Below are 13,500 nucleotides of genomic sequence, written 5' to 3' on the forward strand. Positions count from 1 at the left end.
AAATTAAAGTTATTGATCTGTACGCGAGATCAACTGGTGAGGTCACTAAGATAATTAGTATAAATGATGTTTTAATTTAGTTAATATTTAAATTATATTATTTATGTATAGTACAATGTGTTTAAGATGTACAACCTTTGAAACCTGTGTTTTCTGTTTTTAATTTAGTTTTTAAACCCTTTGACACTTGATGTCTGTTATCCATATCCCCCTTTCTCATCGATTTCTCCTTCCCTTTCTTTCCTTGTCTTCTTTCTCCAAGCATACAACATGAGTTGTGATTGAATACCTAGTTAGATGCTCCTTTGGTATGGATATTAGTTCATCAATCTTCTGATTGAATCTTTGATAGTTTTACAACCTTTTCATTGAGTTTCTTTTGAATAATGAGCCTATCTGTCTTGAAATATTTTGTATGATCGTGTTGAATTGAATTATGGGTTATATCACATGTCTCTTTGTTATAATAGTATAATTGAATTGGCTTCTCCAAAGAGTAGCCTAGGTCTTGTAAGAGAAATTTCAACTTCAATGCTTCACATTTACCTAAGGTCGTCCTTCCATATTTTTTTCTCTAAGTAACTATGTTCCCACCTATAAAAGTAAGGTAATTGAACTTGATGATCTATCATAAAGTACTCTAGTCCAATCAGTATCTATATATACTTTAATATTTTACTTGCTTATGTATTTATTGAATAAAATTCTCCTTTTTTTGCTTTTGGAAATTTTAGATGCCTCAAAATCAAATGGTTGCATTCATATGTTGCTCATTGGGATTATGTATATATATTGATTAACTATATTCACAGCATAGGTGAGATGAGGTAAGTAAATCAAACTTTCAACATCTTTTATAATCCACCTATCCATTAGTACTTGATTTGTCTCAATACATAACTTCAGACACTCCTCCCAGTTGGTTTGCAAAATTTGTAGATAAGGATAATAAAACTCAAGTTGTGTTGATTTTGGTTACAGAAGCAAAGATTTCAGGATGGCCAATTCCATAAGGTTTGTTGTATTCTTTTTGCCACCAATCTCACTTTAAAATATTCAATCATTCACAGCGTTGTATTCACATAAAAAGATCCATCAACAACCAACTTTTTTTTTTTCCTACAGGACGATCATTCTCCTAAATTTGTTTTTTTATATATAAGGAGGTCATCTTTTCATTCATCATGACTTCCCATCTTGGATTAGATAAGATTTCTTGCACATTATTAGGTATAGATATAGTAAATAACTAATTAACAAATGTCTAATTTCTTTTGACAAACATGTGTGGATATATAATGGTTATAATTTACTTTACTATACAATTAAGGTTCATATGTAAGTTTTGGAATACCTCTGGTGAGACATTGTGGTATTTTTTTTCTCTTGGATGACTTTTATAGTGGGTAAGTAATATCCTCATACAACAATTGGTTTAGTGTATTATTTTGGAGGGACTCAAGCTCAATTTCAAAAATTTCTTACTTATTTTTGCTCCTTTTCACTTAGATTAATGTTTTGACGACTAGGTTCTATCTCATCTCCTTCTACACATATAGTATTGGTGTATAAGGTATCACCATTTAGATTTACATTTTGACCACTAGGTTCCATCTCATCTTCTTCTATGCTTATAGTGTCGTTGTGTAGGGTATTATCACTTGGATCGGTGTTTTGATCGCTAGGTTCTAAATCACCAACAATTTGATCATATACCTCTATCACATCTTCCTCGTAGTTATATACAAGATTTTGAATTTTCTCAAGGTACTCTCTCTGAAAGTCAAACTTAGAGAAATACATAAAATCTTCATGAAAAAGTATCCATAGTAATAAACATGCATTTAGTAGGGGGATGATAGCATCTGTATCCTTTTTGATTAATAGCATATCCAACAAATATACATCTCAAGGCTTGAGACATTAACTTAGTCTGTTGATGTTTGTGAAGATGAACATAGGCAACACATCCAAAGATACAAGAGAGTAGGTTTGGAATTGCTAGAGTAACAACTTTTGCAAGTGTCTAGAAGGCAGTTTTGAAGTTGATAGAATTAGATGGAACACAATTGTTGAGATATATGACATAGAGAAGAGCTTCACCACCCTAGTAGCATAAATTAAGACATGTGAGCTTCTATTAGGAAAGCACGAATAATCTCTAATAAGTGTTTGTTCTTGTGTTCAACTATATTATTTTGTTGAGGTGCATCAAGACAACTAGCATGACGACTTAGGCCATGAGAGTTCAAAAATTCTTGGAGTATGAAACTATAATATTCACTACCATTATCACTTCATAATACTTTCATTTGAGCATTGTACTGTGTACGAATATTATTATAAAACTTTTGAAATAGCAACATATCTAAGTACAATAGACCCCCCTCCACAATGTTGGAACTCTAGATGGTCTCCAAACATTAGAGTGATTAACCATAAAAGGAATTTTATTTAAAATCAAAGGAAATGAAATGCAATGACTTTTTGTAAGTTCACACACATCACATTTGACAATAAAAAAACTACTCTTACAAAATGTGAAATAAAAATTGTTATATATTTCAAGTGACAATGTTTGTGCCAAGTTGAGCAGTTGATAGGAACTCATATCTTATCTTGTAGGAAAATAAAGAAAAGAAAAAGGTGGTGATTACTCCAAGGGGAATCAACTTCTAAAAATCTCTTAATTCATAAAGAATTAACTTATTAGTTTATTGCCTCCTTGCCAAAGGGCAACTATACATGTTTATTTATAAACATCCAAGGTTTGTCATGTCAATAATTAAAAAGATTAATTCTAATAACTATCTCTTATTCTAAATAAACTAAAATGATTTATTTATTCTAATTAATTGACTTATTCTAGAAATATTAAAGGATAATAACAATAAGTCGTATCATTTTATTGTCTTTCAAAATAACTTGTCTTCAAGGTTGATCCTTTTCACTTCTTTTCATTTTTTTTTCTTTTGATGATTTCAATAAAATATGTTCTTATTGCATGCCAATTGAATCTTCCATTGCTTCATTTTGTGTTGAATCCTCATAGAGATATGACAAATGAATATTCTACACCATGTTTTCATTGAGTAGTAATTAGTGCATTAAGATGTCTTATGACATCTTTTCTCTATCAATTTATGGTTGTCGCCAAACCTTTGGCCATAGAGGTAGATATTGCATTTGATGCACTCATTGAAGTGGGATATGTGGTCATATAAGGACATCCAGCAAGTATGAATTTCAAATAAATATTACATTTCAAATATAGTTTTAGAGAAATAGTTTTATAGTTTTTGAAAGTGTTGTCAACAATTTTTAATTCAATGGTCCTTCTCATCTCACCAATTCTAAATGTCTCAGTATATGATGTACAAGAGTTGTCTTATGAGTTTTGTGAGATAATTTATTAATTTTATCATTATTGATTTAATTTAATTATTAATGAATGTTTGACTTTGTGTTAGATTCAAGTTTAACTATCAATTAGTTAAGTGTACATTTTAAAAATTGACTTCCAAGTTATGGCGATGTAAGGATCTTCTTGGTTAACAGAATAACGACCACTTCCTTAGACAAAGTCTTTTTAAGAAATTATGTACTTAACCAACTTCTTGAGAAATCCTAGTCTAATTAGTCTAGGATGTGGCGTGGTAGCCTCAGTTAGTTCCACTTAGTTAAGAAGATCAGACAAGGTATTGCTTATCCCACTGGACTACCTGGGTCAAGCTTCCCTAACGTACTATTATCTCACCCCCTGGTACTATGTTGGGCAAGTATTAAACATATATATGTCCTTAACTAATCATTCTAAGTTAAGCAAGTATTAAACATGTATGACATGATATTTATGTGCATAAATAATAAAACATATGCATGTATATGATAAGTATGCATGAGTTAATTAAGTCAAATAATTTTTAATTTTTAATTTTTAATTTTTAATAATAAATTAAAATTTTAATTTGCTATATTTTATTCTTAATTTGATATATTTCATGTAAATGTGTCAATCCATTTTAACACATTTTAAATTTTATTAAAATTTTATTTTTTAGAATAGTATTTTATCAATTTGTTTCATAATTATAAATATTTTATTATAATTAGGTTTGTGGATTTTAATTTATTTACTTGTGTTTGAGTTATGCTTATTTGAATTATTAATTTGTTTTTGTTCAATTTTTTTAAATTGTGGATTTAATTTTAGATTTGAATTAAGTTATGTTCCATAATTAAATAGAACTTGATGATAATTAATTTTATTATTTAAATTTATATTTTTAAATTTAAATTTGACTTGTTAAAATTGATAGATTTAATTTTTTTAAATTTTTAGTATTTAATTTTAAATTTTTTAAATTTTATTTTAAATTTTTAGAATTATTCATTATTTCATAATTAAAAGGTACACGATTGTAATTAATTTTATTATTTAAATTCAAATTTTTAGTATTTAAATTTAAATTTAAATTTTTAAAATTTAAAAAAAATTTATTGTAAGAATTTTTAGGATTTAATTTTAACTTTTTAGTAGTTAAATTATTAATTTTATAATTTATCTTGTTGGATTTTAAATTTATTTCATTATTTATATTATCTTGATTATTAAATTTTAAATTATTAATTAAATTTAAATTATTAAATTTATATTGATAATTATTAATTTTATCTTGATTGATTGAATTATAAATTATTTTTAAATTAATTAAATTTAAAATTTTTAATTTATTGTTATCTTGGATGAATAACTAAAATTTTTATCTTATTTTTTATTTATTAGAATTATATCTAGGCTAAGTTTATCAGAATTTATTATATTTAAATTTTTTATAATGGAATTTTTTAATTTTGAATTAGTTACATTATTTTTTAATTTAAATTTATTAATTGATTTATTCAAGTTAGGTAAATTCTCATTGTTGATAAGATCTAATTTTGAAAATTTTAAATTATTTAAATTATTTATTAAATTTTTAAAATTATTTAACTTTTTCAAATTAATATTATTAATTAAATTTAATTATAAATTTTCTAATTTATTTAAATTTAAATTTATTAAATTAATTAATTTTAAATTTTTAAAATTATCTAAATTTGAATTAGTCAACTTGATTAATTTAAATTTTTAAATTTTCTAAATTTGAATGGATCAAATTGATTAATTTTAAAATTTTTTGAATTTATTAAATTAATTAATTTACAATTATCTAGGTTTGAATTTATTAAATTAAGATTTTCATTAATTAAATTAATTTTGAATTTTGAATTTTCAAAATTATCTACATTTGAACAGAAATAGACGTATTATATAAAACCCTAAAGGCATTTTCATAAATAAGTGCACTTATTGGAATTGCAATTTCTATTTATGAAGTTGACTCGTTCTTCATCTTTTTCTTTGGGCACCGATTTTTATAATATCTGCATTTTTGGCACTTGAAGTATATAATGTTCTCTTTGTTTTTCCGAGCTCCTTGCATCGGTTGCTTCTTTACCGCCGGTGGTGTTGTTCAAATCTTATGAGTAGGGCATTGGTTTTTATAGTGCTCTCTCTCCCTACATTTAAAACATATAATATGATTTTAAAAATGAACTTTAAGAATATTACTTTTCTCCAACTCCATCTTTGCCTTCTTGCTCCCATGGTAGTTAGTACGATCGAGAGCTAATCGGTCTGATACCAATTGTAGGATTGGTGCGTGTGCGAGAGAGGGGGAGGGGTGAATCTTGCTCGTTTGTTCGTTTGTTCTATTTAATTTCATAGAGAACTTGCAATTGATATTAGATAACAAAACATAAGATTCACGGATTTTACTTGGTTCTTAACCTCCTAGGGTTAGTACATCCAAGACCTATGTGTTGAATTGAATTGAACAATAAGACCATATCACCTTCTTTGAATTATCTCTAGACAATGTGTTTGTCGTGCCATCTTTTTGTTCTTTCTTTATACGACTCTGCTTGTTCGTATGCATCCATCCTTATTTCTTCTAATTCTCTGAGTTGAAACTTCCTTTTTTCTCCGGTTGCATGCAAATCTAGGTTCAGACGTTGTATTGCCCAATATACTTTGTGTTCTAATTTGACTGGTAGATGACAGACTTTCCCATATACCAATCTGAATGGGGACATTCCAATGGGGGTTTTATAAGCCGTCCGGTAAGCCCAAAGTGCATCATCAAGCTTAAGTGCCCAATCCTTTCTTGACAGGGATACAATTTTTTCCAAAATCTGTTTTATCTCTCTGTTGGAAACTTCAACCTGTCCGCTTGTTTGTGGATGGTAAGGTGTCGTTACTTTGTGCTTCACTCCATATTTGATCAATAACTTCTCAAACTGTTTTTCTATGAAATGTGACCCCCCGTCGCTGATTACTACTTTAGGGATTCCAAACCTGGGAAATATGTTCTTCCTAAACATTTTGATCACTGTAGCACTATCACACTTAGGAGAAGCAATAGCTTCAACCCATTTTGACACATAATCCACTGCCACAAGGATGTAATTGTTTCCACAGGATGATGGGAAAGGTCCCATAAAGTCTATTCCCCAGACATCAAAAAGTTCAACTTCTAGAATGGAGCTCTGAGGCATTTCGTGGCGCTTAGAAATATTTCCTGTTCGTTGGCAATTGTCACAGTGTATAACATATTGTCTAGCATCCTTGAATATATTTGGCCAAAAGAATCCTGCTTGTAGTACCTTTGTTGTCATTTTCCACCCTCCATGATGCCCCCCACATGGTGATGAATGACAGTGGTACAGTATTTGCTCGATTTCTTCTTCAGGTACACATCTACGGATCACTGTATCACTACATTTCTTATAGAGGTAGGGGTCATCCCAAATATAATATCTGATGTCCGCGAGGAACCTCTTCTTCTTCTGGCAAGAGACATGCGGTGGTAGAACACCATAAGCCAAGTAGTTAGCTATGTCTGCATACCAAGGAGCTTTTGCGTGTGTGACTGCCATAAGGTGCTCATCTGGAAAATTGTCATTGATCGGCATAAAATTAAAATTTTACAGCGGAAAACATTATAATATAACAGAAATCCCATATGTGATATCAAAAGCATGCATGCACTGTCTAGATTTAATAGTTTCTACTTCAACCATATAGTATCATCAGTCTTAAACTAACAGTAAGTAGTACAACCATCTAGCACGCAATAATAAAATTTCATATTCATTTTGTTATGGCACCACCACACACATCTTTGTTTTCAGCCTTGTCCTGCTGCTTTCCACTGCCTAATGACCCCGGTTTGGCTCTGCAACATAAGAAAGAAGAACTATAAGCCGAGGCTTAGTAAATTCCTTTCCTACTCACCAAAAACCGATCATCAAATCAATCATAACATATTCATAGAGGCACATTATTCTGTTTGCAATAAGCACATGTATATTCCATAAACCTAAGGTTATAATCATATGCATAACACTGATGAGCATGCCTTTGAAAAATTATTATCATAGTAGATGAAAATAACCATTCTTATCATTCTTTGGGATCCCCAGCTTGTACCCATTCATTTCTTGCGCGCCATTCCAAATAGTACGAGGTTGCAAGTCTCGACTACTCGGGGTGGAGGTGTTCTTTCAACTCTATTTTTAGTGAATTTATCTTTATTCCTTCTGAATTTATGATTTGCTAGTAAAAATTGTCTATGACAATCAAAATAACTCGCATTCCTTCCATGTTTCAATCTGAATGATTTTGATCTCTCCATACATATTGGGCATCCTAAAATTTCTGCGGTACTTCATCCTGATAATATGTCATAAGTCGGAAAATCATTTATATCGTCCAAAGCAGTGCAGCCTTCATTACAAACTGTTGTGTCCAAAAGGATGTCTGTATCTCCACAATGGCATGATATTGTCCACTTTGGGCCTAAGCCCTCATGGTTTTGCTCTTGGGCTTTCCCCAAAAGGCCTCATGTCAATGGAGATACTTTCATCCTTTTAAACCCATGATCTTTCCCATGTGTTTTAGATGTGGGACTATGTTTGCACCCTTGCAACCCAACAATCCCCCCTCAAACAAAGGACCACAGGCCTCCCTCAAACGGAAAGCCTTCGTTTGATGTCCAAATCCTTGACCCACCAGGACTTCATGCCCCTCGGTCCACCCTGACCTACTAGGACTTCCTGCCCAGTCTGACCTACAATCAGGACTTCATGCCCCTCGGTCCACTCTGACCTACTAGGACTTCCTGCCCAGCCACGCAGGACTTCATGCCCCTTGGTCTACCCGACCTACTAGGATGCCCGGTGTCTGGTCCTCTTGATTCAAACACGGGAGCACTCATTTCCTTTGTGTAAGGTTCAACCCATATGGTTAGATCTGGAACATGGCTCATCCGACGGTTAGTCCGGTGAAGAGCGGTCTCGCTCTAATACCACTTGTAGGGTCCCCAAGGATGTCCGTATCTCCACAATGACATGATATTGTCCACTTTGGGCCTAAGCTCTCATGGTTTTGTTCTTGGGCTCTCCCCAAAAGGCCTCATGTCAATGGAGATACTTTTCATCCTTTTAAACCCATGATCTTTCCCATTGTTTCAGCTCTGCAATCAGTGGTTGCATATAAACATCAATTAACTTTTTCGGATTTTGAGGACCAGGCACAACCAATGTTAAAAACATATATTCTGTTTTCATACACATCCCAGGTGGCAGATTATACGGAGTTAATATAACTGGCCAACAAGAATAATTTCTTCCTGATTTACCAAATGGAGCAAATCCATCAGCACATAGACCCAATCTTATATTCCGAATTTCCTTTGCAAAATCAGGATATGTTCTATCAAAATGTTTCCATGCCTCTCCATCTGATGGATGACACATTAGACCATTTTCTGTTTGATGATTTGCATGCCAAGTCATGTGTTCAGCAGTAACTTCTGATGCATAGAGTCTTTGTAACCTAGGAGTCAAAGGCAAATAAAATAGCTGACTGTATGCTTTACGTCGTTGTTGAGGCTTATTGATTCTCTTATACCTACTTTGATTACAGAATTTGCATACATCTGCATCTTGATCTTCTCCCCAGTATATCATACAACCATCTCGGCAAGCATCAATCCTTTCCACTGGAAGACCTAAGTCTTTCACAAGTTTTTTCATACTGTAAAAATCAGTAGGCAAGTTGTGATCACGCGGAAGTGCCTCTCCCATAACTTGAACAAAATCATTAAAACAATCTTCAGACACATTATGATCTGTCTTAACATTCAATAGTCTTGCAGTGACAGATAATTTAGTGTGAGTGTCACAACCAGCCCACAAAGGTTCATCTGCAACACTTAACATTTCTTGAAATTGTTGGTATCCCTCAGTATTTAAATTTTCATAAACATTTTGTTCTTGTACCCCCTCCAATGGTGATGGATAAGCAGAAAATATTTGTTCATCTGTTGGAGGACAACTAGAACTTGCAAAACTCGGATCAGAAAATATATTATGACCTCCTGCACTCTGATATGGATTAAATTGATTATAACCACTTTGATCAGCACTAACTGACACTTGTATATTTTGTCCATAATATTCCTCGTCAGGTATAAATGGTTCACCATGAGATGTCCAATTATAATAATTCGGAGTAAACCCAAATCTACACAGATGTTCGTGAACTTTGTCACATTGTAAAAATTTACCATTATGACATTTTCTACAAGGACATCTTATCTTTTGACTTAGGCCCAAAGTGGACAATATCATACCATTGTTGAGATATTCTGATTCCATCTGTACTAACAAGTGGTATCAGAGCGAGGCCACTCTTCATCGGACTAACCGCCGGAAGAGCCATGATCCAGATCTAACCATGTGGTTGAACCTTAAACAAAGAAAGTATGTGCTCCCGTGTCTGAATCAAGAGGACCAAACACCAGACAGAAAAGTCCTAGTTGCGGCTAGGCAGGAAGTCCTAGTAGGTCGGATGGACCGAGGGGCAGAAAGTCTTGGTGGGTCGAGGATTCGAACATCAAACGGAGGTTTCTGTTTGAGGGGGGCCTATAGTCCTTTGTTTGAAGGGAGGATTGTTGGGTTGCAATGGTGCAAACATAGTCCAACATCTAAAACACATGGAAAAGATCATGGATTTAAAAAGATGAAATATATCTCCATTGGTACAAGGTATTTTGGGGAGAGCCCAAGAATAAAGTCATGAGGGTTTAGGCCCAAAGTGAGCAATATCATACCATTGTGGAGATATTTTGATTCTATCGATTCTAACAACTAGGACTTCCACTACCTGATTCTCAACCAAAACTTGTCCACTTGTCAAGTTTCTTGCACCTGTACACTTAACAACATCCATCAGTACATATACTAACTTTAAACTTATTCATACATCAAAATATAAGTTAGATGCTATGCTCTAAAAACCAATAATCTCCTCATTTTTAATGAAACCTAGTTTAAAGTTAGTTAAAAAATGAGGGTGTACATTATATGTATGATAAAGAAAAGAATATAAACCGAGTCATACATTTATGCACTAAGAAAATTATAAAGTCTCCCCTTAATGTAAATTCTTTAATATTTAGGAAATTATAATGAGAGTAAAGAAATTTTAAACTAAACTTTTCTCTCCCCTTTTACATACATCAAAATGAGTTTAACTAGGAAAGAGAAAAAGAATCTAAGTTTATTTGCTTGTTCAAAATAGATTTTTAACATAAATTATAATAAGTAAGCTAAGATGCTTTAAGGAATAATTTACTAATGGTCAAAGTAGATTAATTAATGGTCATCATAAAGCATAAGTTTGACTATCAATTCAAGCACAAGTCAAGTATAACTAAGAATAAATAAGTATAAGTCAGATATGTCAAAACCAAGTCCTAGTAGGACTTGCAAATAGAGTAGTCAACATAAGTAAGACTACAAGTGATATAAATAAGCTCAAACATACTTCGAGTCAACATACAAGTCAAAACTAGACAACTAAAAGTCACTACAAGTTAATACAAGTTCATATAAGTTAAACTTGTTGGTGCAGCAGAAGCAGTTCGGAGCACTAGAGGGGAGAGGTGAATAGTGATCTGTAAATCAAAGTTTGATTTCTCTTGCTAACGTTTTAGCAATGACACACACAAATTAAAAACACTAATATAACACAAAAAGATTACGAGGTATGAATTTACTTGGTTATAACCCTCGGGTTGTTAGTCCAAGAACTATGAATGCTCCACTAAAATCTCCTCATCGGAAATGATTTAGAGCGGAGAAATCTTGTACAATGGTTGAACATAAAACTATAAAAACAAACTAAACGAGAATGAAATTTGAGTGTCTATTCATTTCTTCTTAGAGCTTTAGTCTATTTATAATTCGTCATGAATGCAAGATTAGCTCTATGCTCAATCTCTGATTCTTTTAAGAAAGATGTGTCACTATAAATAATGCTAGCCATGAATGTAAGACTAGCACTATTTATAGTGCTAGCATGCATTTCAAAGGTAGGATTGTCATAAATTTTAAAGTTATTTACCTCAAGTACTCCCGTGGATCTTTGGATTTTCTTCACGAGTATTAGTTTTATAGTGTCCAAATTATTTGCACTTAGAAATGTTGCATGATGTTCCTTTTTTTTTTGGACTCTTGACATTTGATTTCTTCTTTGTCGTTGATCTGCAAAACAAGTCTTTAAAATATGATATTTATTTTTATAGTATCTTTTTTTCTACATTTAAAATATATATTATATGAAATTTAAAATTAATATTAAAATGATTATCTTTTGAACCATCGTCAAGATTCTCCCCTTTAACCCTTAACGACTTGACCTCTACCTCAAATTGATCTTCTAGTCTCGAGGGATCCTTGTGTAGCTCGATCAATCGGAGGATGGGCATTTTTCATATTACCTAGCTAATTTGCACATAATTTTATTAGATAAAATATTCAAAATTAATTTAATTATCTTTTGTTTGCTTTCGAATCTCGTGCTATGGTAGTTTATAGATGCATAGATTGAGCTTTTCTTCAAATTCCTTTTTTTTTCACTTTTATAATACCAATAATAATAATAATAATAATAATAATAATAATAATAATAATAATAATAATAATTTTAAAAAATGAATTCCCTCTCATCTCTAATCTACTCCTTTGACAATTAATCAAGTAATACCAATTTATAGGATTGATCTGATGATAAAGAAAGCGAATAGCATAAGATTTTTTTTGTCGTGTCATTCTTATATATTGATTAGTACACAATGAACATAATAATAAAATAACTAAAACAAATAAAACAAGAGACCCATTGAATTTTTCTTGATTTACAATCCTCTAGAGTTGCTACGTTCAAGGATATGTACTAACGCCGTCCACTATAATTTTCTTCTTTCCAGACACCTTCAAGTGGCGAAAAAACTAAACTCGATCTTGATCTTTCAAATGTTGCCTTAGTCAATTTGCTTGACTTATTCACTTTCAAATGAACTGACTAAGTGGGTGTGGATTAAAATAAGATGACATCTTAAAATAAGCATTAGAGCTTTCGCCAAAAAAAAACGATTAATGGGTTAATGGAAGTTTTGAGTGGTTAAAACGATATGAAGATTTGTCAAAGTGATCATTGTCTGACTTATAAAATCTGACTTTATCCGCATGGTTCAACGCGTCTTAATAGTCTTCCTTTCTTTATATCCACCGATTCCAGGAGGACCATTGAAGTGGAAAATCAACTTTTTTAATAGTCTTCCTTCCTTGTGTTTATCAATTAGGGCAAAAAACTAAAAAGACACTTTAAATATTAAAATTATCAAAAAAAATTTATTTTTAAATATTAAAATAACCTCGCAATTTTAAAAATACCCTTATTCTATGAAATAAATTGGCTCAAATTAATCTAAAATATTATATAAAAAAAAGGACAGCCCGGTGCACGAAGCTCCCGCCATGCGGGGTCCGGGGAATTTAGATATATATATATATCTAAAATATTATATATAAAATAATTTTATATTAAATTTTTTAACTTATTCAAAATTACTTAAATTCTTTATATTTAATTAAAATTATTTAAATTTAATTAAATATATTTTAAAAAAGTTTTTTTTCTACTATGACTCGTGAAAAAAATGATAAATCCTAGTCAGTCTCATGGACTCAATCTCTGGGGTGGTCGGTCTGATCCCACGAAAGTTTTCTACCGACCACTAGGATAAATCGAGAAGCGCATACGGTGGTCAATCCAGATGCTCAGCATCCTTTGATTGTGTTCTCCATTTAGAAAAAAATTCTTACAAATACATCATAGCTAAAGATCAAATCGTGAGTCCCTGAATCATAATCCGAATGTCCTACGGGGACTACTATGGACTACTATGACTCGTGAAGCTACAGCGAAGGTTCAGCCTCGGATGCGATGTGATAACAACATCCGCATTCCGCAAGTAGGCAAAATGGGCCCCCCTCCATGAAAATCATAATAAACCACCAAATCAAGCAGCAGACGCAGCGCCGGCG

The sequence above is a fragment of the Curcuma longa genome, chromosome 15, assembly GCF_044706935.1.
Source record: "Curcuma longa cultivar G26 ecotype Majalengka, Jawa Barat chromosome 15, ITB_CL_G26_1.1, whole genome shotgun sequence".
Classification (NCBI taxonomy): domain Eukaryota; kingdom Viridiplantae; phylum Streptophyta; class Magnoliopsida; order Zingiberales; family Zingiberaceae; genus Curcuma; species Curcuma longa.